Source organism: Pyxicephalus adspersus, chromosome 3, assembly GCF_032062135.1.
Source record: "Pyxicephalus adspersus chromosome 3, UCB_Pads_2.0, whole genome shotgun sequence".
NCBI classification, from domain to species: Eukaryota; Metazoa; Chordata; class Amphibia; order Anura; family Pyxicephalidae; genus Pyxicephalus; species Pyxicephalus adspersus.
In genome coordinates this window covers 26,766,993-26,792,339 of record NC_092860.1, presented here as the reverse complement: position 1 = coordinate 26,792,339, position 25,347 = coordinate 26,766,993, and the positions used below count along the sequence as shown (strand labels likewise).

At 39.6% G+C, this 25,347-nt stretch overlaps 1 protein-coding gene across 1 annotated transcript in view; it reads right to left on the bottom strand.

Moving 5' to 3' along the window:
• ZNF385C (zinc finger protein 385C) overlaps positions 1 to 24,162 on the bottom strand; it is a 182,379-nt gene extending 158,217 nt beyond the window's left edge. Inside the window, exon 1 of the mRNA XM_072404043.1 lies at positions 24,103 to 24,162. The gene's annotated coding sequence lies outside the window, so the exon portion shown is untranslated. The remainder of the gene's footprint in view (positions 1 to 24,102) is intronic.
• Between the last annotated feature and the right edge of the window lie 1,185 nt (positions 24,163 to 25,347).

Below are 25,347 nucleotides of genomic sequence, written 5' to 3'. Positions count from 1 at the left end.
TCCAATAATATCATTTAAGTATGTTGGTTTGCAGTAGGGTCAGGGTAAGTCTGGGACACATACAGACAATTTAAAAAAATCCTCCTCAGTGTCCTGAATAACTCAAAGTAGAAATAAGATGCATTTGAACATCATAAGGTAAGGATGACCATTGTAACTCTATGACTCTCATGCTGCTCTAATTTATTTTCTATTGAGTAAGGAGTTAATTTGGGCATCCAACCCACAAGACCTTTGCTTCACTATGTTAAATAAAAAAAGTGGTTGTTTCTTTGTACAAGGAATTTACAGTCATGTCAATTCATTTTAGAAATAATAAACCAGCTTCATACAAATAATCATATCACAGATTTGTAATAACATATGTACATGCTTTGCAGTGGTAAACACTGAGGGTGAAATATTAAAATGAGTTCAGGCTGTACAGAAAAATAATCATCACCTTGCTGGGTGAATGTGGTAAAAATTCAATACTTATTTTTTATACAAGGAAATGCATTAAGACATTACATGACTGGAGAAGAAAAACTATCATGGGGGATTCTGGATGATACAGCAAACATGAAACAGATTTCTTAAAATCATTTTTTTCTAGTTAGTAACAAATAAAGAATGAAGAAAAGTGGCAGCAGTGTATTAAACATCAAATAAAGACAAAAACATATACATTGTTACATCACAATTTGTATATATAAGTCTCCTAATAATACCCCCTTAGCAACCTGCTGGTGATCATTGCTGCATTTTAACCACCAGCACCAACATCAGGCGCCTCGGCCCCTTTGGAAATCCTACCCTTATCAACAGGCAATACTAAGCACTAGAACTGATGTGCCTTGCCAATCATTTTTGATCATGCCTCCTCTGAATAGTCCTTTTACCCACCTTTTCAACTTTATATTGTGAAAACTACTAGTCCTCTGAAGGAGCCAAATTAGGCGAAACGCGTCAGTACACGACATCCACTTCATCATTTACTTCTTAACGCCCACCTCACTGAATTAGCAGTCTATGTCTGGCTCCCCCCAAAAAAACCCATAGCAGGTTGTTAAGGGGGTATTATTGAATTTAGGAAACATATATACCAATTATGATGTAACAATGTATATGTTTTGTCTTTATTTGATGTTTAATACACTGCTGCATTTAAAATACCCTACTTTTCTTCATTCTTTATTTGTTAACATACGTTCATGAGGGTAAGCAGCCTATCCAATGCTAGAGGAGGTGATTTGATATATGTTACACTAAATCCATTTGCTTCTAGTAGGCAGATGCTGTAAATCCTGATCCAAATCCAGTGTTCTCCCCAGCCCTTTTAGCTGGGCGCACCACCCAGCACTTTTCAGCAACCATCAGTCTGTTTTTGGGTGGTTGCTAATGAATTGAGTCAAAATACAGGGGCTGCCACCCGCCTACAATTTCTTCCCACTCAGCTTAAAAAAAATTCTGGGTTGAACACTTAAATCCATTACATGTTTTCTGGATCACCCAGGTTCAACCATGTCTATCTTGCTAAGACTTGGAGAGCTTTAATAAATCAGACCCAATATGTATTGGTGTTACCATTTGAAATCTTCACTGGGAGGGCGTATGACAGGACAACACAGTAGAATACAGAGATAGGAACAGTGTTATCACCCTATACGAGGAAAAGCTTGGCAAGGTAAATAGGTATGATTTTAAAGAAATTTGCAGATTTCCTTTAAAGAAATTTGCAGATTTCCTCTGTTTCTAGGTTTTCAGGATCACCCAGGTTCACTAATAAAAGTGTATCTTCTCCAGCCTTGGGGAGGTTTATTAAACCAGGCCCATTAGTTGAGACTGCCAAGCAGCTGGCTAGGTGATAGATGAAGGGAGGCGCATAGGAACCACTGTTCCCAACCCCATCAGAGCTCTCCTAGAGATTCATATTTGGGTCTATCTATCCAAGCCTGTTACTGGACAGTGAAAGGTGAAGAATCAGACTGGTGAGTTAACTCCTTTGTTATTTTGCTCTTTCTTCTATATTCTATATTATTATATTATTATATTATTCTATAATGTCTTTTGTTACTACATGAACATTGCAGCACAACCGACTAACATCATGAGCTATTTCTTCCTCTCACAGTATAATCTCTGCTCTACAGAGGATTGTAAGATGATTACACCAAGTCAACATTCAGTATTTAAATTGCTAGCATTTAAAAAGACATTTAATGATGCATTCTTAAAAAAGAACAGTGTTTGTGTCTTTTATATTTACCTGCTTTCTGCTCATTTAAAAGGGCACTAAAACCCATTTTTTTTATACTTGCCTACCCATCTTCTTTTGTCTCTTAAAACCCTCACTACTTTCCACCATTACATATCTCCCCTCCTATTGTGTGAGACTTCCCCCACCTCCTAGATTGTAAGCTCTTCAGGGCAGAGTCCTCTTTCTATGTCACTGTCTGTCACTTGCAACCCCTATTTAATGTACAGCGCTGTGTAACATGTTGGCACTATATAAATCCTGTTCATTATTATTATTATTATTATTAATATTATTAATAATAATTATATTAATAATAATAAATAGATGTCAGCTTTAAGCTTCACTAAAATTCTGGTCTTTATTGCGGTCATATACACTATAAGAAATGTATATGTGTTGGGTCATTGTAGTTCTTTCTCTGATGTGTTATATTTTTTTCTTTGGGCCTGTGAAGTCCAGAAAACATTCAGGGGTAAGCTGACTTGAATCGTAGCCCTGCCAAGCCAAGAAAACAATTCAGTAATCTCCATGTTTTATTGATAAGGGAGCATTGTTTGATAAACTTTCAGAGTGCATAATAAGCTGCATGTAGAGCAGAGGCTGATTTGAAAGGCTGAAAATCAGATGATAAATGGCATGAGTAACAGAAGAAAAAATACATTCACTCACTGAATGGTAAAGAGGGAGGCTGGCTGGGCCAAAAGCATTATATTTTTCCTGTCCTGTCAGGATCCCAGAAGTTCCTAATCAATTCTACTAACTATGGAAAAATGTTCTGCTTGAGAACCATTGATAAAGGCATTGATAAAATTGTTTGTTCTTGGATTTCCAGAAATGAAACCTTTCTAGTTAATGAAGTTAAAACAATGTCTTCTATTCCTGAAAGCTTTGTCTGATATTAACAAAATATTTCTGGGATATACAAATGAAAGTTTGAAAAGCAGCCATTTCATAATATACCATCATATTATATTGCATAATAAAAGGAATACTAAAACATGTACAGCATTTTCTTTTATACTCTTTATGGGGACCAGACCCAACACATTCAGGCTTTGTTACCATTATGTGCAGTGTGGTTCTGTTCACTTGCTTCCTGTCCTTCATTTAGCATGCGATACACAAGGACATCAGATCTTGCATAGAGAACAATGTCTGATGTTCCCTCTGATGCGTTGTGCGGCAGTGCGATTTGGCAAAACACTGCTGCACGCATTTCTGTCTGTGTGTTGACTCATACAGTATAATGAATGGAGTCGGCATCTGAACAGACAGGTACGCAGGTGGCTGTGAGTTGTCGTGCTGCAGTATAATGTGCAGGAACTTCATTTCTTATAGTAGAAATGTAGCTTTATAAAGGATTAAAAAGCTAACTGGTGTTCTACAAGGTGTCATGTCTTTACACATTTTGGACCAGGTGGTGGTGAACTGGAAACACGTCAAACTTACAGAAAGAACAGGAGATGAGATTATAATTACTTTTTTAAAGGTAACTTTTTTGTTTCATATATAAATATATATATTTACATATACAATAAATCTGTTTATCACAAAACACAAATAAACTATTATGAACTGAATTAAAAAAAGGTAAATAATGTCTTATCATTTGTAAAGAATTATAAAAAATATAATGTGAAGAGTTGGTATATTACACCAGGAGAAAAGTTGTAAGTATGAAGCTGGAAAAGGAACCCCAATTTTTTTTCAAATTGTTGGGAACAGCCTATTGATTCATAAGCCATTTACCTAGGAGTGAAGTTATTCATTCAGCAAGAGTTGGTGGGAAGGTCTCTTACAACTAAAAGGGATTGATTTTCTAGCTTGTGTTACAGTAAGCAAGTTTCTTGACATTAGTAGGAAGTGAGTGGTCATTAATTAGGCCAACATATCAATCAATGAAGCACACTACAAAGGTATGTCTTATACATAAGACAACACAACTGCATAATTTAAGTACTCAGTTTTCTAGCGTAGTAGTTGGCAGACCAAAGACTTGTGTGTCCAGTCTTTCCCAGTCCTGTGGACTCCATGCTTTTTTTTTACTACAATAATCAGGCTACAAAATAAGAGATGAAAATTGGGAAACGTTGGTCCATTGTTTCAGTGGAAGCTGGAGAGTTTTTGGAGATACAGCACACATGGAATTGACTTCTTTAAAACAAGTCTTGTCTATTAGGCAGAGAGAATTAGCAAGAATATACATTAGTGGGAAATGCATTTTTTTGATAATAACTCTTCTCATCAGAACTAAAGGTCCATCCAATCTCTTATGGTATGGATTTAAAAGGATATTTCAGATATTTAAATTTGTCTACAATTTGTAGTTTGGAGATGAGATGGGCATTAGGAGGAGTTTTGGGATCCAGTGGAAGTAGTATAGGTTTACTGTAATTTAACTTTTACCCTAAATGTACCTCACACTCTTCCAGATTATTGAGAAAGAAGATTGAGTTGGGTCCTCCAAGTAAATTTAGGTGTCATCTACATAAAGGGAAATACGTGCCTTTAGGGAATTTATTGGTAATCCCTTGGTTAGGGGAGATGTGTGTGCTAGCAAAGCATGATGTTTAATGGCTAGGGCTAAGAAAAGCAGAAATAAGGGTCATCCTTGCCTTGTACCCCTATCAAGGGAAAAGGTTCAGTGATTAGAGAGAGTGTTTGGCTTAATCAAACCAAAAATACATGCAGAGGTAACAAAGGATGGTAGAGTACAGGGATGACCTCAGTGTTTCTGCTCCTTAATTGTTCAGTCATAGACTTAGGCAAGTCCTGTATCATTCTTAAAGCGCAACTAAACTGAAAAAAAAATTACATTTACCTTTAATCTTGCAGGGCCCTCGATGGAGCTGGTCCTGCCCGCGATGCGGTCCCGCGTCGTCCTGGAACTCCTCTTCGCCTTAGAGCTAAGGAAGCGCAGGGCACCCCCATCTTCATGCTTCACTTCCTTCTTCCTCCTTCTTTGCACGTCACCCGATCTTGCACTGCCAATGTGCGGAATCGGGTGATGTAGCCTGCTGTAAGGGGGAAAAAAAGACTGAGTTTGCGTGAGATCGGCATCTCTTTCCCTTAATAGAAAAAATGCCCCTTCTGTGCGTGTCCAAGATTAGGGCATGTCACTGAAGGAGCACCCAGAGTCCCCCCGGGTTGTGTGGCGTAGGTATACCAGGAGGCTTTGCGCTCCAGTCTTGATCACCTAGGTGCCTCACCCTTTTTTTTTTTTTTTTTAAAGGGTGTTGCACCTAAAAAAAATAAAAAATAAATAACATTTTATGTAAAGTGAAAATAATGAGTTGAGGTACGCTTTAATGGCTGACGTGTTGTGTAGTCTGCAGAAAGGTCAATAGTCATGCTAGTTTGGCAGGAACGTGTGGATTGTAAGACTGGCTGCATTCAATGATAAAGTTTTTTTATAAGTAAAAGTAGAGTTACAACTTTAAACCTGCATTGAGATCGTTGCTCTGATTTTGTTTTAAAGGCCAGAACAGTTTTCATGCAGTTATGCAGAGGAGACACAGACAAGGTCATACCGGGTGTCTGGTTGTGGAGGTCAGTTAATTCACATATTACCAGTCCCTAGTTTTAGAAAAATGACATAGGGTTGTTTACAGCTCCTATTTAGACAGCTTATTATATCTGCTTTTAAAAATAATGGAAACACGTTTTATTTATACTGGACAGCTAACCATTTTTTGGGTAGGTTGCTGCGAACGTACTTAAGGGTCTAATTACAGAGAGTAAATTTGACATTAATCACATTTCTCTCATGAAGAATACATCACTGCCAATGAAGATGGAAGAATCTCCAAAGTGTGTTGAATGTCATATTTGTTGGTTTATAAATAAACAAAATAGAAATATTGCGTGCCAATTTCAGTCTATTGGTACGCAAAGATCACATGACATGTTGGCAGAACCTCTACATATACCAACAGCTCATTTTAAGAGTGAACATTATATTTCATATTGTATACCATAGGCCTGATTTTTTAAAGCTCTCTCCCAAGGCTGGAAATGATACACTCTCATCAGTGAAGCAGTGAATCTGGAAAAGATTTCCTAAAACTCATAGTTAGCAAATGTTTTCAATCCTGGACCAGATCTATTTCAGGTTTGCTGGAACACCCAGCTTCACTGATGAAAGAGTATCCTCTCCAGCCTTGGAGAGCTTTAATAAATCAGGCCCCTTATCCATGTATACAACATACTTGGAGTTTAAAATATATATATATAAATATTATATTTAGCTTCTAGCTTCTATGGGCTTCTTTCAATATAGGTACCTGAGTCATAAGCAAGCCATTCAACAACCCATTTTTACAACAATCACACCGCAAAGCTAAATTCACAACATACATAACCAAAAGCAGAGCCTCCTAAGATCCTGTATGTCATCAATATCTTAGCACAAAGATTCTGTGTGTTTAAAATAACACCAATGTGCCAGCGACAGTCTCATGAGGCCAATGTCATGGGAAGTACTTGAATCATTGTATTACCATTCCTTTGCAACTATGCACTGAGCTCCTTTCACAAATACTTCCGTAGGTGCACAGGTGGAATTGTAAAATAATATTTGATAATCTGTTATTTTTTCCACGTCTGCAACAGGCATATATTTTCTTTTTTGTTTGTATGCTTCCATGACAAAGAGAATGCTGCAAAAGTAAACCCTTACATTATAATATTCAAGGTTACCTGTTACACACCGAGGAGGATTTATCCACAATGTGCAGAAATGGACATACAAACCTAAAAAGCATCACTCCACTAAAATAGGAGACAACTGTGTTTTAGAATATGTGACTGAATAAAATCTGTAGATTTTTTGGCAACGTCAGCAAAAAAGAGACTCTATATCAAGAGACAGAGTCCCTTTAAGCAAAGCTAAAAGATATTAGAGGCCCTGTATTCCAAAGTAAGCCTCCTGCTTTGACCCATTGTACACACTTTATCAGGAAAAGTTACTTTAAAGGTTTCCCTATTTTAAACTCATACTGTTCAACTTCTCATTTTGCCCAATTTGCAATACCCGGGTCATGGAGGGCTCCTGCTGTGTACTAAATGTGGTATTTTTGTACAAGACTGCTAACCATAGAGCCACTCCACCAACCTGACCCACATTCCTGAGAAAGCCTTCAAGTTTAGTTATAAACACATCCAAAAAAGCCAACAAAAAGAGGATATTCTTTTGGGAAACACACAATGGAGAAGCAAAACTATCTCCTGGTTGATGTGTTTTAGTCCTACCCAGTTTTTATAGTAACCTTGTAACACACACTAAATATATATCATAAATTCTCACCCCCAAAGGAGTTAAAGACAAATACATATCCTGGAATGAACATGTACACATTATACAATAATAAAAACAGCCAGAATAAAATCAAATATAATTAAAACCATTAGAAGGTGTACAAACACCCAATGCTGGGCTGGTATTTGTATGTAACACTGAATTGTTTGTGGGTCAAAACCAAGCATAGGCTTCTACTTTTGGTAGATAATTTATACTTTTCTACATGAATCCTTATAGAAAATCAATTTGTCAATTCTAAAACAATCACAAACCGATTTCAAAGTCCCAAAACATTGGCTGGTAACACACCGAAATTTGAAATCACTGCCAGCAGTATATCAGAATGCTTCTTCTCTTGTGTTAAGGCATATTTTCCACATCTTTTATACCAAAATGTTACAGCAGGAGCTACATTTAAAGACAGTATGCCATGTGCTTGCCATATAATTTAACAAAACTCAGTTTGGACTACATATTCCTGCGTCTTCCTCACCATTTTGCAAATAAAGACATGAGGTCTGCAAGTAATCTGATGCTAGAGCTACTGCAATCCCTGTGACATCCGTGACCTTAACCCCGGTGTTGGGTTTACATGTAAGAATCCAGTAATAGGAAAGTAACTAGAGAAAAGTAAGACAGGTACATCCTGGATTCGGCTGCTTCCTTATCAACTTGTTCCAAGTAAATACTGAGGGGTGACACTGGAACTTCAAGTTATTAAAAAAAAAGATACTAAAAACAAAGGTTGTTACCCAGGGTGACCAATTTGGTTTATTTTATCATTGAGGTAACAACTCATTTTTTATCATGCTTTCAAAAGTTTCATTTACAAAAAGCTCCAGAGCAGCAGTGTCAACACCAACATGTGGTCCACGAGAAAATTTTATGGTTGGTGCACCCCCCAGTGGGGTCAGGGGAAGGACTCTGCTTGGGGGGGGGCTCACCGGCCAGAGCCGCGGACCATGTCCCCCGTATGCGTCGCAGGCTCAGGGCGGTGGGCGGGTTGTGTCTCAGACCTTCAATGGGAGAGTGGACGGATTCTGGCATCATGACATCACTCTGGGGGACGTTTTTTCCCCTTTAAGTATCACACGGCTCCTTGAGCATGCGCAGTCTGGAGTCTGTAGATTTAGTGGTCTGTGACGTCCAAAAGGTTGTGTGTGTGTGGGGGGGGGGAAACTACCTGCGCAGAAACTATGCAGAAACTACCTGCTTTGCTGACTTAACCTCCTAGTATAGAAAACAGAAACAATTTTGAACCCAGTCAGGTTTAACAAAATAAATTTGTTTTCAATATATTAAAGATATAAACAAGATAAAAATGGAATTCCAAAATACATGTCAATAAATATATTGTATATGTACTGTTTTACATGACAATGGATCTGTATAGCTTCCAATTATAGTTTTTGAGAAAGAAGGTCAATTCTTTGTACCCACAAAAATACTCCTCTGTTATTGTGATACAAGCAAGAGACTCACAGATGCACACAAACTTCAGTAAAGAGGATAATTCTTGAAAATGACAATGTTCATCATTAGAACATTATATGTGGACTACTCAGCAATCTGAAACTGCATACATATACAGTACAGTCAGAGCTATGTAACATACAAAATAGAATACATTGTGAAATAGTCAGGAATCTACAAAGTATAAAAATGTGTGCTGGGGTGTAATAGACAACATACCGTATAGGCTGCATGGGTTGGGGTATGTATCATACAACACAGCATATAAGATGCAGTGACCAGTTTTATATGCAGTTTTGAGAAATATGTAACATACATCATACAGAGTGCAGAGAAAAGGGCTATGTAATGCACAACATATTTCATACTTATAAAGTGCAAGTATCAGAGGTTTGTAACATACAACACATTATAGCATACATGATATATATAGCAGGGGCCAGAAATATGTGACATAAAATTGTTAAGCCTTAGTGGGAGGAAGCATGCTCTGTTGTTGGTGTCCAGCAAAAGGAAGACGGCTCAATTGTTGGAAGGAAGGAAGAAAGTGCCATGCATTGGGGTACTTCAGACACCAGGATTTTGTTTAAAGCAGATCTATTGTCAGAATTTTCCCTCTGACCCTATAGACTCACCATTCCATTATTACATCTAGAAACAAAATCCTAAATGTAGGGTTAACTGGCTGGAAGTACCATTGCCTTGGATCCCTCTTACTAACAGAATGCTTCTTTGATGCATAGACAATATACTGAGAGGTAGAAGAAAAAAATCCAGGACAGTGCCATGGAATGCAGGACAATTGTTGGAATTTTTGGCTCAGAGGTTAGCACTCTGGCCTTTGCAGCGCTGGGTCCCAAGTTTAAATCTCGGCCAGGGCATTATCTGCATGGAGTTTGCAGGTTCTCCTGGTGTTTGTGTGGGTTTTCTTCCCGGTACTCCGGGAAGTTAGATTATGTAACTTCCCCCCAAAATTGACCTTAGACTGTATTAAAGATATATGACTGAGGTAGGGACATTAGATTGTGAATTCCTTTGAGGAACAGTTAGTGACATGACTATGGGCTTTATACAGCCCTGCATAATATGCTGGTGCTATATAAATACTGTGTAATAATAATATTGATTTGATCTTGTTAAACACAAAACTCTGTTAGAACAAGTAAAACAAAAGTATATTACTTTAAATATTTTTAGTTGTTTGCCTGTAGTTTCACCTGATATGTAATGCAGTAATAGAAAATAGTAAACTGGACATGAAGATATTATTTAGCCTAATCCAATGGCCGGTAAGCGCACTGGTGGCCACTTACACCCCTTATGATCTTGACATTTTCACCTTTCTGCAAGTGAATTGGATTAACCAGCCACTTTTTTCTGTCCCTTCTGAGAAATCATCACTTTAAAGACTTGGCTTGCTGCAAAGACTCTTCACACTGTGGCCACTGTATGTCTGTACTCAAATCCTGGTTTGTAGAACTCTCAAAACATTCTCTGGCATACCCAGGCCAACAATCAGCCTCTTTGATAAACGTCCAGGGCCTTAGGATTCCAGATTCCTATTTTTATTTGGGCCTATACCCAACGCTCGTTAGCTTTGGCCATCCTGAGCTGGCAGCCCTGTAGTTATCATAGTTGAAAAACTTGAAATTCTTTCTGGAAAATGAGGCAGTAAATATATGTGTTTATCAGAGAAGTACCGAACAGCACACTGCTGGCTGTATCCTCCTTAAACTTTAGTGCTGGCACGTGTTACAAAATGCTCGCTAAAACAAAGGGATAAAGAGGAGATCTGAGTTTCCAACCATCCTGCCATATGAAACAATGCTAGTCACATCATTCAGTATTCTAAATTGTTTTTTGATGATGGCATACCCTTTAAATACTTGGTGCTAGTGCAGTGTGTTCCAAACAGGTCTGTGATTATTTGTTTTCCTTTCTCTAATTAAACTATCTTTGAAAAAAATAAAACACCAGTATCTTCAGATCATCTTTTTGTAATCTCCTGTATGGTAGAAATCAAATAGGTTCCTTTACATTGGATTTACATAGGATGAGAGTAAACACGCTGAGAGAGAGGGAGATGACATATGGGTGTGATGCTGTTCCCCTGCGCTGCTTGGATCTATGCTACCAGCCACAGTGCCTAAAAAAACTAGGTAAACAGAACCAAGAATCCCTTGGCAAAAAAATAAGTAACTATATGAATATTTAATATAATTTAGGGTTTTTGGGTACTAAGGTCACAACAATAGATGGTGCTGTTTCCCCATGTAAACAAACTCTTGTCCTTGGAGGTGTTAGAGTTTGTTACACACTTTACATGCTGACACAGCACCATCTACTGGAGGTCACCAATAATGCACTAAAGAACATTTAACAGGAAGTGACCCATCATCAACAACTTAAAAGTATAAAATACTTTAACCTATGAAAACAGACTTCTGTACCCCCACCCCCATAGACAACTTTAGCTCTGCCCAGTCAAAAGGATCTAGAATAGGCAACAATTATCTACCATCTATAGGCTGTTTACTAAACAGCTCATTCTTAAAGACTGGGCTAAAGTGCACACCAACGAACGGAAAATTTAGGCCAGTTCAAATTTTTTGTAGCACAACACACATGACATTAGGCATATACAACAACACATATGCTTTTTCAAGGTGCATTGGGGTACCAAAACAAATGGTTATAAAAGGTGTGTTACTATTACTGTAAATCACTGGTGAGCATAGGTTTTTATTTTGTCCTTGTCTGTTTTGTTTTTTTCCTTGCTTTCTACCAAATGGAGCAAATGGACCACCTGTCTGATTCAGACCTGGGTCTGCACTGCTCTTGAATCCTTACATTCTTCCACATGGATACAACAGTTGGACCCTATTAACATTAGGTTTTATAGAGATAGCCTCATAGCATAGGGTTATGATAGCTGATCTGTATATATGTTCATAGTGATTTAGTGAGATTTCTTATCTTAGTAGCAGAAAATGTAATTGCATAACTTCAAATACCATCATCTAAAAAAATCAGTGTAGAAGTTACTCACACTTTAGACTTTACTTCTGTGCTCCGATTTGACCATTATGATGAAAGAGATTTAAAGGGACAATCCACCCAATACTGATATTTAAATTAGATGACAGGCCTTAAAGAGTGAGATCACTAATATGGATACCATTTAGGGATTTTTAGTGAGATCTTTGCACACCGGATGTTGCTATGAGAGGTTCCATTCTTTAGGCTGAAATAATGTTAAAATCATTTTTTTTTTCTGTTAAATATATACCTAAGAGATATCTTGGGCTTTAAATTCATTTTCAGAGTGCTTTGACCACTTTAATCAAAAAACAGCAACAATATACAAACTTCAGGGTTTTCCCTCACAGGGGATCAATGTCATTCACAACATGACAAAAACACAAAATGTAGTCTACAGGCTCTATATAAGCCCCACGGACAGACTTTGAGAGACCTCCTGGGCTCTGCCAGCATGCAGGATGAACACAGCCTCTCTACCTGAGCCACCTGGCCTCCGGCTCCAACTTCTTCCCAATGGTAAAGGCAGATGCCTTTCTATCAATGGCCAGGTGCTCCAGAGCCATCGCCAGCTTCTGGCGTGGAAAAGGGATAGGGTGTCTGGCTCACTGGCAGTACACTCTGGGCCTGGATCCTAAACAAAGGGCTGCAAATCTGCAGCAATACAATTAATACTACCCCTATCCAGACCCTGCAATCCCTTTTCCAGGCAAGACTGATGAATCCAAATATTCTCAAAATGATGCATCCCACCTTTCCTTCCTCTAAACCTGATAACTGTCTGTGCTCTTTACTAAGGTCTCCAGCCCTCTGTGTGGTGCACAGAAACCCCTTCCCGCTACGATAGCCTATGTTATGTAGATTAAGGGGGTGTTCTGTAGTCCAAACACTTCTATCCTGAGGTGTCTTCTCCACAGACACAGAGCAGTGTTGTCACTCCAGGACAGGAAATTTGCTGCCGGAAGAATCACCAGGGATAATCTAAGTATTGATAAATATATTACATTTGGTATAGTGTGTTGATCACTAGTATTCCACAAGGTACAATGTTACTTTGGCCAGTGTCACAGAATCTTTGAAATTGCAAGCCCTGAAATGTGTTGTCATCCTCTTAATGCCATATGATCACACAGACATGGGTGGATAAGAAATCTGTCTGTTACTTTACAAATCTTTTGGCACATATCACAGTTCCTGTTTGTGTATTTCAGCTGCGTATATAGCTGTTCATCTGAAGTTAAGGGCATTAGAATAAAAGCCAGCAATAAAAGAGTTAGATGCTAGAAAAGCACTATGTATAGGAAAATAAACCTCACTGACTGAGCCGCATGCTTAAAGAATATACATTGCTCTCCACACCCCGCTATTTTCTAGCTTAACTCAGAATTTCTCCATTAGGATGTCAATTATATTCACTAACACACATCCATTCCATATGCAATAGACATCCTCTCCTAGGACTTTCCTCAATATACTGGAAGAGATTCAACTCCATTATTTACAGCAACAGCCCTCCCAGGGTTTCTGTTTTTCCACTGTGCCGGCATAGATTCTCTTTTCGGATCTACGTGCTACTTCTAAGGAAGGAAAGGGATCAATATGGCTGCCAGGTGGCTCCTTATCTTGGTTGTTAATCTCTCTGGATTACAAAAACCACCATTAAAGTATTAAGCAACATTTTTATTTAAATCTGCAATACTGAAAGGGCAATAAATCTTTGGTATTGATCATCTGTTAAATGGCACCAGGTGCTAGTCCTTCCCATAGCAAAGTTGAATTCATTAATGTTGGTGAGCTTTTGCTATAACTGGAAAGTATGCTCTGCACACTATTCGGCACACACTTACCTTGGGGTATCCAACTCCAAGTCCAGGAGAGCTATACATGAATCCAGAGTTTTGAAACCTTTGTAATCCGTACCTTGCCAGATTATGCCATATCAATATCATAAAAGTACCTCTGTTTTCTGAAAATGTGTGCAGATCCTATGCGCTCTGGGGGTAAAGTAGTACAGCCCATTTTTACACATAGGAAGCAAGACAGTAGGATTATGGAACATCTTCTTTGGGATAAAAGCCATAAGATAAAAAAAAAAAAGAAAAAATTTTGGTGCTAATAAAGCTTGTTTAGGCCTAGCAGGGAACAACTTTCTTATGTTACTCATTTACTGCAGAATTTCATGCTCTTGCTATCCTGGTGGTTCGTGCTCTTCATCCATCCAACCCTTCCAGGCTGCAAGTAGGCTCTTCGTATCATCACTTTCAATTAGGGCTGTAACCATATGATAATTTATGGTACGCTCCCAGGAAATACAGTGGTTTCATATTATTATGGTATTGAACAAATATTATGACTGACCACCACCTGCGATCTCATTTACTGGTGGTTGTCGGTGCTGTGTACCTTAACAAAGAATTTACAGCAGCTGATTACTTACCACCTATGGCAAACCATTGCTAAACAAGTAAGCAATGGTTACCATCAGTTATATACTATGATAAAATTGCTACTGGCCCATTGCAGGGGATGATGTCAGTACCTGTAACTGCTTGGCTTGTTACCCCCTGGACTACAATGAGCATTTAGGCTTTGCAGTGAGGTTAGACCTACTGCAAGGGAATTTTTGATTTTTTTTTCTGGGGTTAGTTTTTCACTTTGGTACACAGAAAATACAAATTAATACAATTTTCCTTTTTTCAGTACAATATGTGCCACTGACTCTAAACTGCCTTTAGGCACTTACTCCTGCTGTATAATGTAGATTTTACAAAGCGCCATGGTGAGTATATGATAATCGTTTTCTTCCTTTAAGCTTTCATTCCTTTACAGTATCTTGAATTAAAAAACAACATAAAAATAAACTTGCATAAGCGAAGTCTGGTTTTACAGATATAATGTAACGTCAATATGCCAGCAACTAGCCAATTCAAGATAAGAAAATTGTCTGCTGTTATACTGTAGAATGACCACCAAACAACTTATGAGCCAGTACGTAAGATCAATAAAAATAGAATCATTGTACCGGCTTATGAGAATGGGCCTGTCACAGATTAGATTGGGTAAAACAAATATTAAAGCTGAACTCCTGCCAAAAATAACAAGGCCAGCAATGTGCACCTTCAAGCCCGAGATGTTCCCCACAGTACTTTGTCCTGCCACCAGATGTCCCCAGTCTGATGGCCACAATCATTTAATCCCCTTCATATGAGCTTAAGTCATCCTGGACACATGCCTTCTTTTTAATGAACAATGAAAGGAGAAGCAGCACAGTGATGAACCTCATTGTCACTCTCTGGTTAATACCAGGTCAAATACGAGCACTCTCACTACTTCTAATTACAAAAATAAATTTCTTCTTGTTGTATATTGCAGGTACAAACTTTATGGATTTAAATCTCCTCTCTTTTCACCTGGAAAGCCTACCGATATAATTTCTTGCCTACATCTAGTCCTTCACAGTGTCTATGGAAGGACGTAGGATGTCTGCTTTTCTTCCTCTCCATTACATGGTGGAGCAATGGGAATAGCAGCTTGGAAAATGATAATGATGATAAGGTTCTTTTGGTTTTTCAGCTCACAGGAGGTGATAAGAACACAACATTTCTGGCAAGATCAACAGGTGTTTCAGTACTTGCTGGAAATATCCTTAACTAATGAAGTCACCAAATCCCATTAGAATACATTAGATTTACATTAGGTTAATAATTTAGTGAATTAAAGAATCTGGCATTTGTTTAGGAATTACTGGATTTCTATGCTTTCTTCTTGCAATTTATTTTTCACTTAATTTCAAGGCCATTAAATCACAATGCACTTACACATTCAAATGCACCAGACACATCATGAACTGTTTGTCCAATGCAGATCCACAGGAAGTACACGTAGAAGTAAATAGAAAAACACGCTCTAGAGTACGAAAGCCCTAAAGCTAACGCTCTGATGTCCCAATTTGGGAGATCTGGAGTGAGATTTGTAGGTCAGAGATGGGGAAGCACATCCTTGCTTATATAATAATGGCAGCCTCCACAATGGACGCAGTGCTAAAGAAATTACTAGAATGACTAAGAAAATTTAGAGCCTCCAGAAAGATAGAACATATATATATATATATATATATATATATATATACTAAACTTTCCAAGTTCTAACGGTACCTGACTTACACCAAAACTTCACCCGTAGACAGTCCTCCTGATAAGTTATAAAGAAAATATAAATTAGATGTACACATTTGGCCTTATTTATTAAATCTCAAAGACTTGAGAAGATAATATGGTGGATGATCCAGAAAATCTGGATTTCCTAAAATCATTTGCTATAATTTGGCACCAGACCCATTCCAGGCTTGCTGCATCACCCAGGTTCACCCACAATACTCCCTCTTTTAAAGTCTTTAACCACCTTGCCCTTAAGCCCGACCTTCGTTCGGGCACAAAAAAATTGCAAGGATGGTTATGGATCACTTTTGGTACAGAAATCTAGACCTCAGTGTAACGCTCAGGAGGTTAAGAGCTTTGATAAATCAGGCCCATTGCAGGATGCATCTAAACATGTCTATGTTCTTCTAAACTGGAAGAGATATCCACACGCCTATAAATCATTTCTACACATTTGACTGCCATCTTATTTCTAGGAGTCCATTTGGCTTATAGTTTTGCATATTAAAATTAAGGACAGCTCTATCCATAACAATAAGTACACGAGCTATGATAAGAATGAACAAATGTTCTTACATTTCATTATTTTCCCTTTTTCATATTCTGAGCGCAATGAAATTTTACAAGAAAGATTACTGGCAATCTCTGAAAAAATGTTATATATGAAGCTTTTGTTACTGATTTCCATTTTATTAGGGAGAACATTAAAAATGTAAAACCATGAATAAAACATGGCGTGATTGTTTAATCTTGGGGAAAAAAGTTTCCAGCTAAATATCTGCCATTGGCATACATTACAGCATAGTTTGTGTGCGGGGCGAATGGTGGCTGACTAAATCTCTGGTTCTCATTGGAGGACACCTAACCTGATCATTGAATTGGTTATAAAATCTCTTCCAATCTGTTTTCATTTTTTTCAATCATGGAGGCTTAGCACTAAGTACGGGCATTGCCTAGGGTGGCCGAGGTGCTATGTACAGCCCCATGATTCCCTTCCCAGCAGCCATTATCTGATGGATGTCATCTAGGATCTAAAATAGGGTATGCCATAAAAAAAAAATTCATAAAGTCATATTTAGATATTTAAAGTGGAACTAAACTGAAAATAAAAAAAATGATACTTACCTTTAATCCTGCTAATCCTTCAATGGTGCTGGACCTTCCCTCATTCCGGTCCCGCATCATATGTATATGTATTTGGATACAGCCCTCAGAGAGCCACATTTGTCATTGTGCAGCTGAGAGTTAGAAACACCCCAGGGGTCAAAGCTCATTGTTAATGTTATCAAACCTAAGTGTATACTTAATGACGGGCTATAAAAACTACGGCATAAAAAGTGATCTTCAGGAAGCAAATTCTGACCCATAAAGTAAACCTCTCATTAAAAACAGAAGTCTAAACGACAATAAAAGTAATATATGCTAAAGTGAACCTGTGTTGTGTCCATGCAAGGCAAAGTAATACATTCATCAATCTAGCACAGTGAGTTGATAAAAGACTGATTGGAAACAACGGCTGTGCAGTACTATGGAGCTTTTGTTTATTCATCTGTCAATGGAAATGATTGCAATCATCAGTGACAATCATCTGACGTCTTTATAATTTGGGGCTTAAATAGAGTGACAGCCCCCTCCTTCAAAGCCCCCCCCCCATCCCCCAAACAACCTCACACTCATGAATCAGTGCTGCACCTACTGGTAAAATCTGGTACTGCAACACACTGTATTATGAAATGATTGGACTCTGGGTAGTATAACTCGTAAATCAATGTGTGTCCATGATAAAAATGAGACACAGCGTAAGGCCAAATGAACTCTAAGATCGCATTTAAATTTATGTGCTAAACAATGGACGCTAATAAGCACACCATGGTTTACTGTAGTGTTATTTACAGACCGACTAACAATGTACCACATCGAACGTGCCACACATTGTGGTGTACTGGATTGAAAAAATAAAGGGATGGGGCACGTATTTTTTTATTTAAAAAGATTAGACTACAGTATGGCAAAGCATGTTAACATAAAACATTATTAGGAATTACCATATCTCAATGGTTCACAGACTTGTGCATGGGACGTCGGTTTAAATACAACCTTTCAATTTGGACTTGCAAAAACAACGGTAAGCCACAACTGCTCAAAGAATTCACTAAACATTGGCAATAGATTAAAAAATGAAAAAAATATTTACTTATCAGCTCAATTTATGTAGATTCTAAACACTAGAGGGCAGCAGAGCAGCTGCAAGGTCAGCTTCTTGCCTATAAGAAAACTACATACCCCATGATTCCTTGCATTGTGTATCATGGATGGGGGTGTCACACTCGTAGTCTCAGCTCTGTACAGCACAACAGGGTGGCTACAATTGAAGACATTCTAAATTGAGCAAGAATTGTAGCCATGTGCTTTAAGGATATGCAGTTATAGGGTTTAGGATAATTATGGGGTACTAAATGAATGCAAATTTTTTAAAACAGAAGAAAGCAAATAATTATTAGATGAAACGTAATGTTTTTTTGAGTTCTTGACACTTTAAGGAATGATGGGCATTGTCATCATTTCAGAACTTCACACCACTAACCCAAAGACCCTTGGCTCTGGTTGTGATAGAGTATGGTTATCCCTTCTTCATACCCTACATGTAGCATCAAGCCCTGGCAGTGATCAGTGCAGGAATCTGAACAGCCAGCAGGAGGCATGTGGGAGCACTTGTTGCTGCCACGCTCTATACCTATCGGAACAGTTTTTCCAGATCCAGCATCAGACCTCCAGCCAGTCCGGTGTCATCTCAATAAAAGATATTTGTTGCTTAATTTTCTTGCCTGACTGCGCTTACTACACAGGTGTCAGAAGAATTCTTGGAGGATGAACGAATGGAACATTTCTACATATGCAAAGCAGAAAGTAACAGTGCCTAAAAGGGATCATTATCTGCTTCAATACTCAGGGATCCGGGAACAAAGTGTTCTGACATGATGTCAGCAGACATATATAAAAGAACTTTTGTACAGAACACATGTGAGGGGCCTGTGTGTGTACTCCCCTCATATGTTTATGTAAGGGGTCTGTGTGTGTACTCCCCTCATATGTTTATGTCTGTGTGTGTACTCCCCTCATATGTTTATGTAAGGGGTCTGTGTGTGTACTCCCCTCATATGTTTATGTGAGGGGCCTGTGTGAGTACTCCCCTCATATTTTTATGTGAGGGGCCTGTGTGTGTACTCCGCTCATATGTTTCCATGGAACAGGAAAAAGTCCTCTTACCTCCTCTTCCTGTAACATTTTGGGACTTTCTGTACCAACATAAAAACCTAACTGCACCGCCAGCTCTTACCATTGACACTGTTCCTGATAGCAGGCAATTTATTTCAGTCATTTTCCACATCTTCTGCTGCAAGTCCACACAACTTTTTACATTGCTTAGGCCCTGATGAAGGGAGACTGTTGTAGCCCCCTGAAACGCGTCAGTTAAGCCAACCTAAAATCCTATTCTGACTCTGATTATTTGTGCGGTGCTCTTTTTGGCTTCTGCGCCCTTTAGACTTTATTCAGAGCCCCGCATAGGGAAATTGATGGGAATTATGGCTCATAGGGTACCCAACATATAAACAGCCAATAAATGACTATGTGACTTCATTGTCTTCTTTGCTTGGTCTGTGCATGTATTCTGTACTCATCATTCAATACAGTGAATAACACAGCGACATGGAGTATGAGCTCTCTGATAGGATGCCTACAAGGCCATACCATCTATAACTTGTTGGATGAGAGGTATAGGGAACATAACAGGATTACAGGTGTTATAAAGCAGAACCCCTGCCAAAAAAGATAAAAATGAGAAGTCCATTTCTACCCCAAGATCCCCAGAAGAAGCCAGAATCTTTTATCCCACTTGTGAACCACAGTGGTTCTGGACCTGGACAGCCTGTGACTGGACATTTAAAGAAAAAGCAGCACAGTGATCTGTCACTTTTCTCTGTCCTGCTTTCAGGATGAATTGACTGGCTCCTTCTGCTGCTTCTTCTTCTGACCCTCCAGCCCTGCTGAACAGCAGGTACTTACATTGCTTGCCTAGAGTCCTAACCCTATCTGAAGGATAACAGTAACCCCTCCAATTGCTGGCATTAAAAAAATATCCAAATACCCTTCTTACTCCCCTAAACCTGTGGGCAGGGCCATCACAGGGTCTGTGTGACATAGACAATTCCTATTGGCTGTCCAGCACAGGGTGCTGGAAGGATTCTACAGGGGGCACATTTTCCGTGCTGGGTCAGAGGTCTGTGACTGAACAGGATTTTTGGGGCGTGTGTGTGTCTCACAAGGCAAGGAAAGTTGGGGGTAAAATCCCCTACAGGGGGGGGGGTAATTTTTGCCTGGAGGGGAGTTTTGATCACTAAATACCAATTAAGGAAAAGAATAAAATCGGGGCTATCGTTGTTTCCAATTGGCACCTAAAGTTTTGTTCAATTATTAAAACACTGATTAGTAATGACTTAGATCTGTCCATGATTAGTTGCTTTACTTCACAAACCAAGTCCCACAATGAAACAAGATGGACTGGGTTACGTCTCCAGGCTTTATGTGAGCGATGGCTCTGCAGGACTTCGGCTCGCAGAAAATCTCTTTATAGATCCCTCGGTGAAGGTAACTAAAGCTCCCGGGCCTCCAGCTGCCACCCTCCTGTGCCAGGGCCGTACATCTTCTCCCCAACGCTCATCCCTGAAATACGCTCCCGTCACTGCGCGCCTCAACCACTCATCCCACCATATCACAAATATTCTCTGCTGCTTGGGTATCAATCAACTGCAACACTGGAAAATGCTGCCAATAAAATGACGAAAACGCTGCTGAACAACGGATGAAAGTGCCATGAATGCAATGAATGGAAATGCTTTGGATGAATGACAAATGAAAACATGGCCAATAAAATGAAGGGCATGTGAAAACGCTACAGAACAACGGAAGAAAACGCTGCGGATAAAATGAATGAAGGATGAAAATGCTGTGAATGTAATAAATGTTGGATGAAAACTATGCAGATGAAACAAATGATGAATGTAAACGCTGAGAATGAAAATAGTGCGCTGCGGATAAAATAAAAGAAGGATGAAGATGCCAAAGAACAACGAATGAAAACTCTGCAAATGAAATGAATGATAGGTGGAAATGCCATGAGTGAAATGAATGAAAATGCTGAGGATGAAAATAGTAACAGATGAAAATGTTGTGAATGTTGTTAAATGAATGACGGATAGAAATGCAATGAGTGAAATGAAGAATGAAAAGACTGAGGATGAAAATGATGATGAATAAAAACAATGATGGATGAAATTACTCTGGATGAAATGAATGACGGAGGGAAATCCGTGAATGAAAATGCTATGGATAAAATGAAAGAAGGATGAAAATGCTACAGAGCAACGGATAAAAAAGCCCTGGATGAAATAAACACCGGATGAAAACGCTCTCGGTGAAATGAATGAAGGATAAAAATGCTGTGAATGTAATAAACGTTGGATGGAAACTATGCAGATGAAACAAATGACGAATGAAAACGCTGCAAATTAAATGAATGATGGATGAAAATACTTCAGGTTAAATGAATGACAGATGGAAATGCCATGAGTGAAATGAATGAAGAATGAAAAAGCTGAGGATGAAAATGACAATGAATGAAACCTCTGAAAATAAAAACGATGGATGAAACGGAGGGAAATTGGTGAATTAAAACGCTTCAGGTGAAATGAATAAAGGATGAAAACGCTCCGGATGAAATAAACACAGGATGAAAACGCTCTGGGTGAAATGAATGAAGGATGAAAACGCTGTGGGTGAAATGAATGGAGGATGAAAACGCTCCGGGTGAAATGAATGAAGGATGAAAACACTCCAGGTGAAATTAATGAAGGATGAAAACGCTGTGGATGAAATAAACATCGGATGAAAACGCTACGGGTGAAATGAAGGATGAAAACGCTAAGGATGAAATAAACGCAGGATGAAAACGCTCTGGATGAAATTAATGTGGGATGAAAACGCTCCGGGTGAAATGAATGAAGGATGAAAACGCTGTGCATGAAATAAATGCCTGATAAAAACACTGTGGGTGAAATAAATGAACAATGAAAACGCTTCAGGTGAAATGAACGAAGGATGTAAAGGCCCTGGGTGAAATGAATGATGGATGAAAACATTCTGGGTGAAATGAATGAAGGATGAAAATGCCCTGGGTGAAATGAATGGAGGATGAAAACGCTCCAGGTGAAATGAAGGATGAAAACGCTCCGGGAGAAATGAATGAAGGATGAAAACGCTTTGGATGAAATAAACGTCAAATGAAAGCGCTCCGGGTGAAGTGAAGGATGAAAACGCTCTGGGTGAAATAAATGGAGGAAGAAAACGCTCCGGGTGAAATGAATGAAGGATGAAAACGCTCTGGGTGAAATAAATGGAGGAAGAAAACGCTCCGGGTGAAATAAATGGAGGAAGAAAACGCTCCGGGTGAAATGAATGAAGGATGAAAACGCTGTGGATGAAATAAACGTCAGATGAAAACGCTGCGGGTGAAGTGAAGGATGAAAACGCCCTGGGTGAAATGAATGAAGGATGAAAAAGCTGTGAATGATTTGACTTGCAGCCAATAGGAATTCCTCCAAGCTGCAGACAGAGGCTGCACACATCCTAAATTGAGGTAATTCCCGGTCTGTCCGGTGGCTGTGATTTGTCTGGCTGTGTAATGGACGGCTCACATTAAGGGAACATTTCAGAGTAATAATCGCGGCTCTAACAAGCCGGCTATGACCAGCGACTCCTCAATGTTTGGTCTTCGGGGCTCTAAGCAAACATTCACTGACAAGGAGGGCGGTGTTTCCTCGGAGTACGCTCTTTCTTTGAAGCGACAAGGGCCGATTCATGAATGAACGCTCGTGTGGTTCACAGGATCTCCTGTCTGCTTGTTTCCCATAGCAGGACCGCACTCAGCATGAATGTGTGTGTGAATGTAAGAACGGCTTGTATTCACCTGTCATGAGATCATGAAAACGTCAAAGAATAAATGATGACAAGTGATAGTGAATGTCATTAAAGTGATACCCCGGATATCACATGTGTGCGCTCAGGTCACATGGATCCCAGGGAAATGTTCTGATTGGTGGTTTTGGCTCTCAGGCTAAAGCCCAATGAATGAATGGCGGCAGTGCTGAGATGTTTGGATGCCGTGCAGCAGGACTGCTGTGATTCACCGATGTCATCCAATCCTCAGCCCCCGCAGCTGATTCCACCAATTAGAGACATTGCGAACCATCTTGTTACAGGTGATTGCTTGGCGTGCGGTTTCATTGCGATGTTTGAACCGCTCACATAAACTTGTCAATAACAATGGAGCGCTTCCGGGCACCGAGCGCCTAAAAATGGGCACCTGGGAGCTGCTAAACAGACGCTCGCCCAAAGCTAGCCAATGGCATGACATTTGTCACATGACAACAAAACAATACAAAACACACAATCTCCTACAATCAGGGTCTGGTTAAGGTTTGTAGTCTACAAGAAAAACATTGAATTTCTAGATTGTGTAATGTGACAGGGTGACAACCATGGAAGACAATTTGTAAATGGGGACAAAGCGTTGTCACCCCATGGGGGGATGGGGGGATCGCTGGATATTATTTTAATGGACACTTTGGGAATTGAAAGAGTTTAATTACAGGTAAATCACCTCCAGATTGTACACAGGACACACAAAGATCCATATCCATCACCAATGGGGACCCCTGCGATATCACTGCTGGTCTCCATACACTTTATGCACAGAATCCCTCCCTCATACATACAATGTGTCCACAAAAGTTACCATGCTCGTGCAGCCATGTATGTGAGGAGAAGTCGGCACTCACCTGTCCCGGGCTGCCCTCCGCTCACTCCCGGCCGATGTACAGCTCTGCCTGCCGCTGCCAGCTCCGACTCCTCACAGCCAGTGCACCACAGCTGGACTGGAGGGACGAAGCCCCGCCCACCACCTGAGCGGTCCCGCCCCTAGCAGAGGATGCGCGAGCTGAGGGGAGACTGCTGAGGTGACGGGACGTCCGAGGTGTGAGGATACACGTGCCGTGCGTACAGCTCCATGGTAACAGGGGGTGTGTTCCTTATGTGTACACCATACATAGGGGCGTAGTACTGTACAGGACTAGGGGCACCAACATATATAGGAGCGCAGTACTGTACAGGGCAAGGTGCACAAACATATATAGGGGCGCAGTACTGTACTGGGCAAGGTGCACCAACATATATTGGAGCAATGTACAGAATAGGGCAAGGAGCACCAACATTTATGGGAGTGCAGTACTGTACAGGGCAAGGAGCACCAACATATATAGGGGCGCAGTACTGTACAAGGCATGGAGCACCAATATATATAGGAGCGCTGTACAGAATAGGGCATGGAGCACCAACACATATATAGGGGCGCAGTACTGTACAAGGCATGGAGCACCAACATATATAGGGGCGCAGTACTGTACAAGGCATGGAGCACCAACATATATAGGAGCACTGTACAGAATAGGGCATGGAGCATCATCGATAGGAGTGCAGTACTGTACAAGGTAGAACCATATTACTCTACAGGACATAGAGCACCATATGAGGGAGCGCAGTAAAGAATAGGGCATGGAACACCATATGTAGGAGCGCTGTACATAACCAATTGTCAGCAGCCAGAGAACTACAACCCCCAGCATTTCTACTCAGCCTCCAGAACCTCCACTTTGTCATCCCTGTCTACAGGACATGCTGGGAGTTCTAGTGCAACAAACGTTTAAACCTCATTTTTAGCAATCTTAGGGAATGCTGAGTTGGAGTTCCGCACTTTTTTTTAAGTTAGTAAAAGTAAAAATCTCTTTATTTATAAATTATTCCCTTTTTAATTCGCTCAGAGAATTTGTTTTTATTACACTTGTTACCTATTGTGACAGCTGTGCACATTGGGCGATTGGCCACTAGGTAGCAGAACGAGTCATTGTTTTAATAGGAGACCTGTAAAAAAATACAACCATCAAATTCACCACCAGCAAATTTCAGAGGAAATGACTGGGGAAATCATTTATAAATAGACCCCAAAGTCAGAACTTTCACAAAAAATA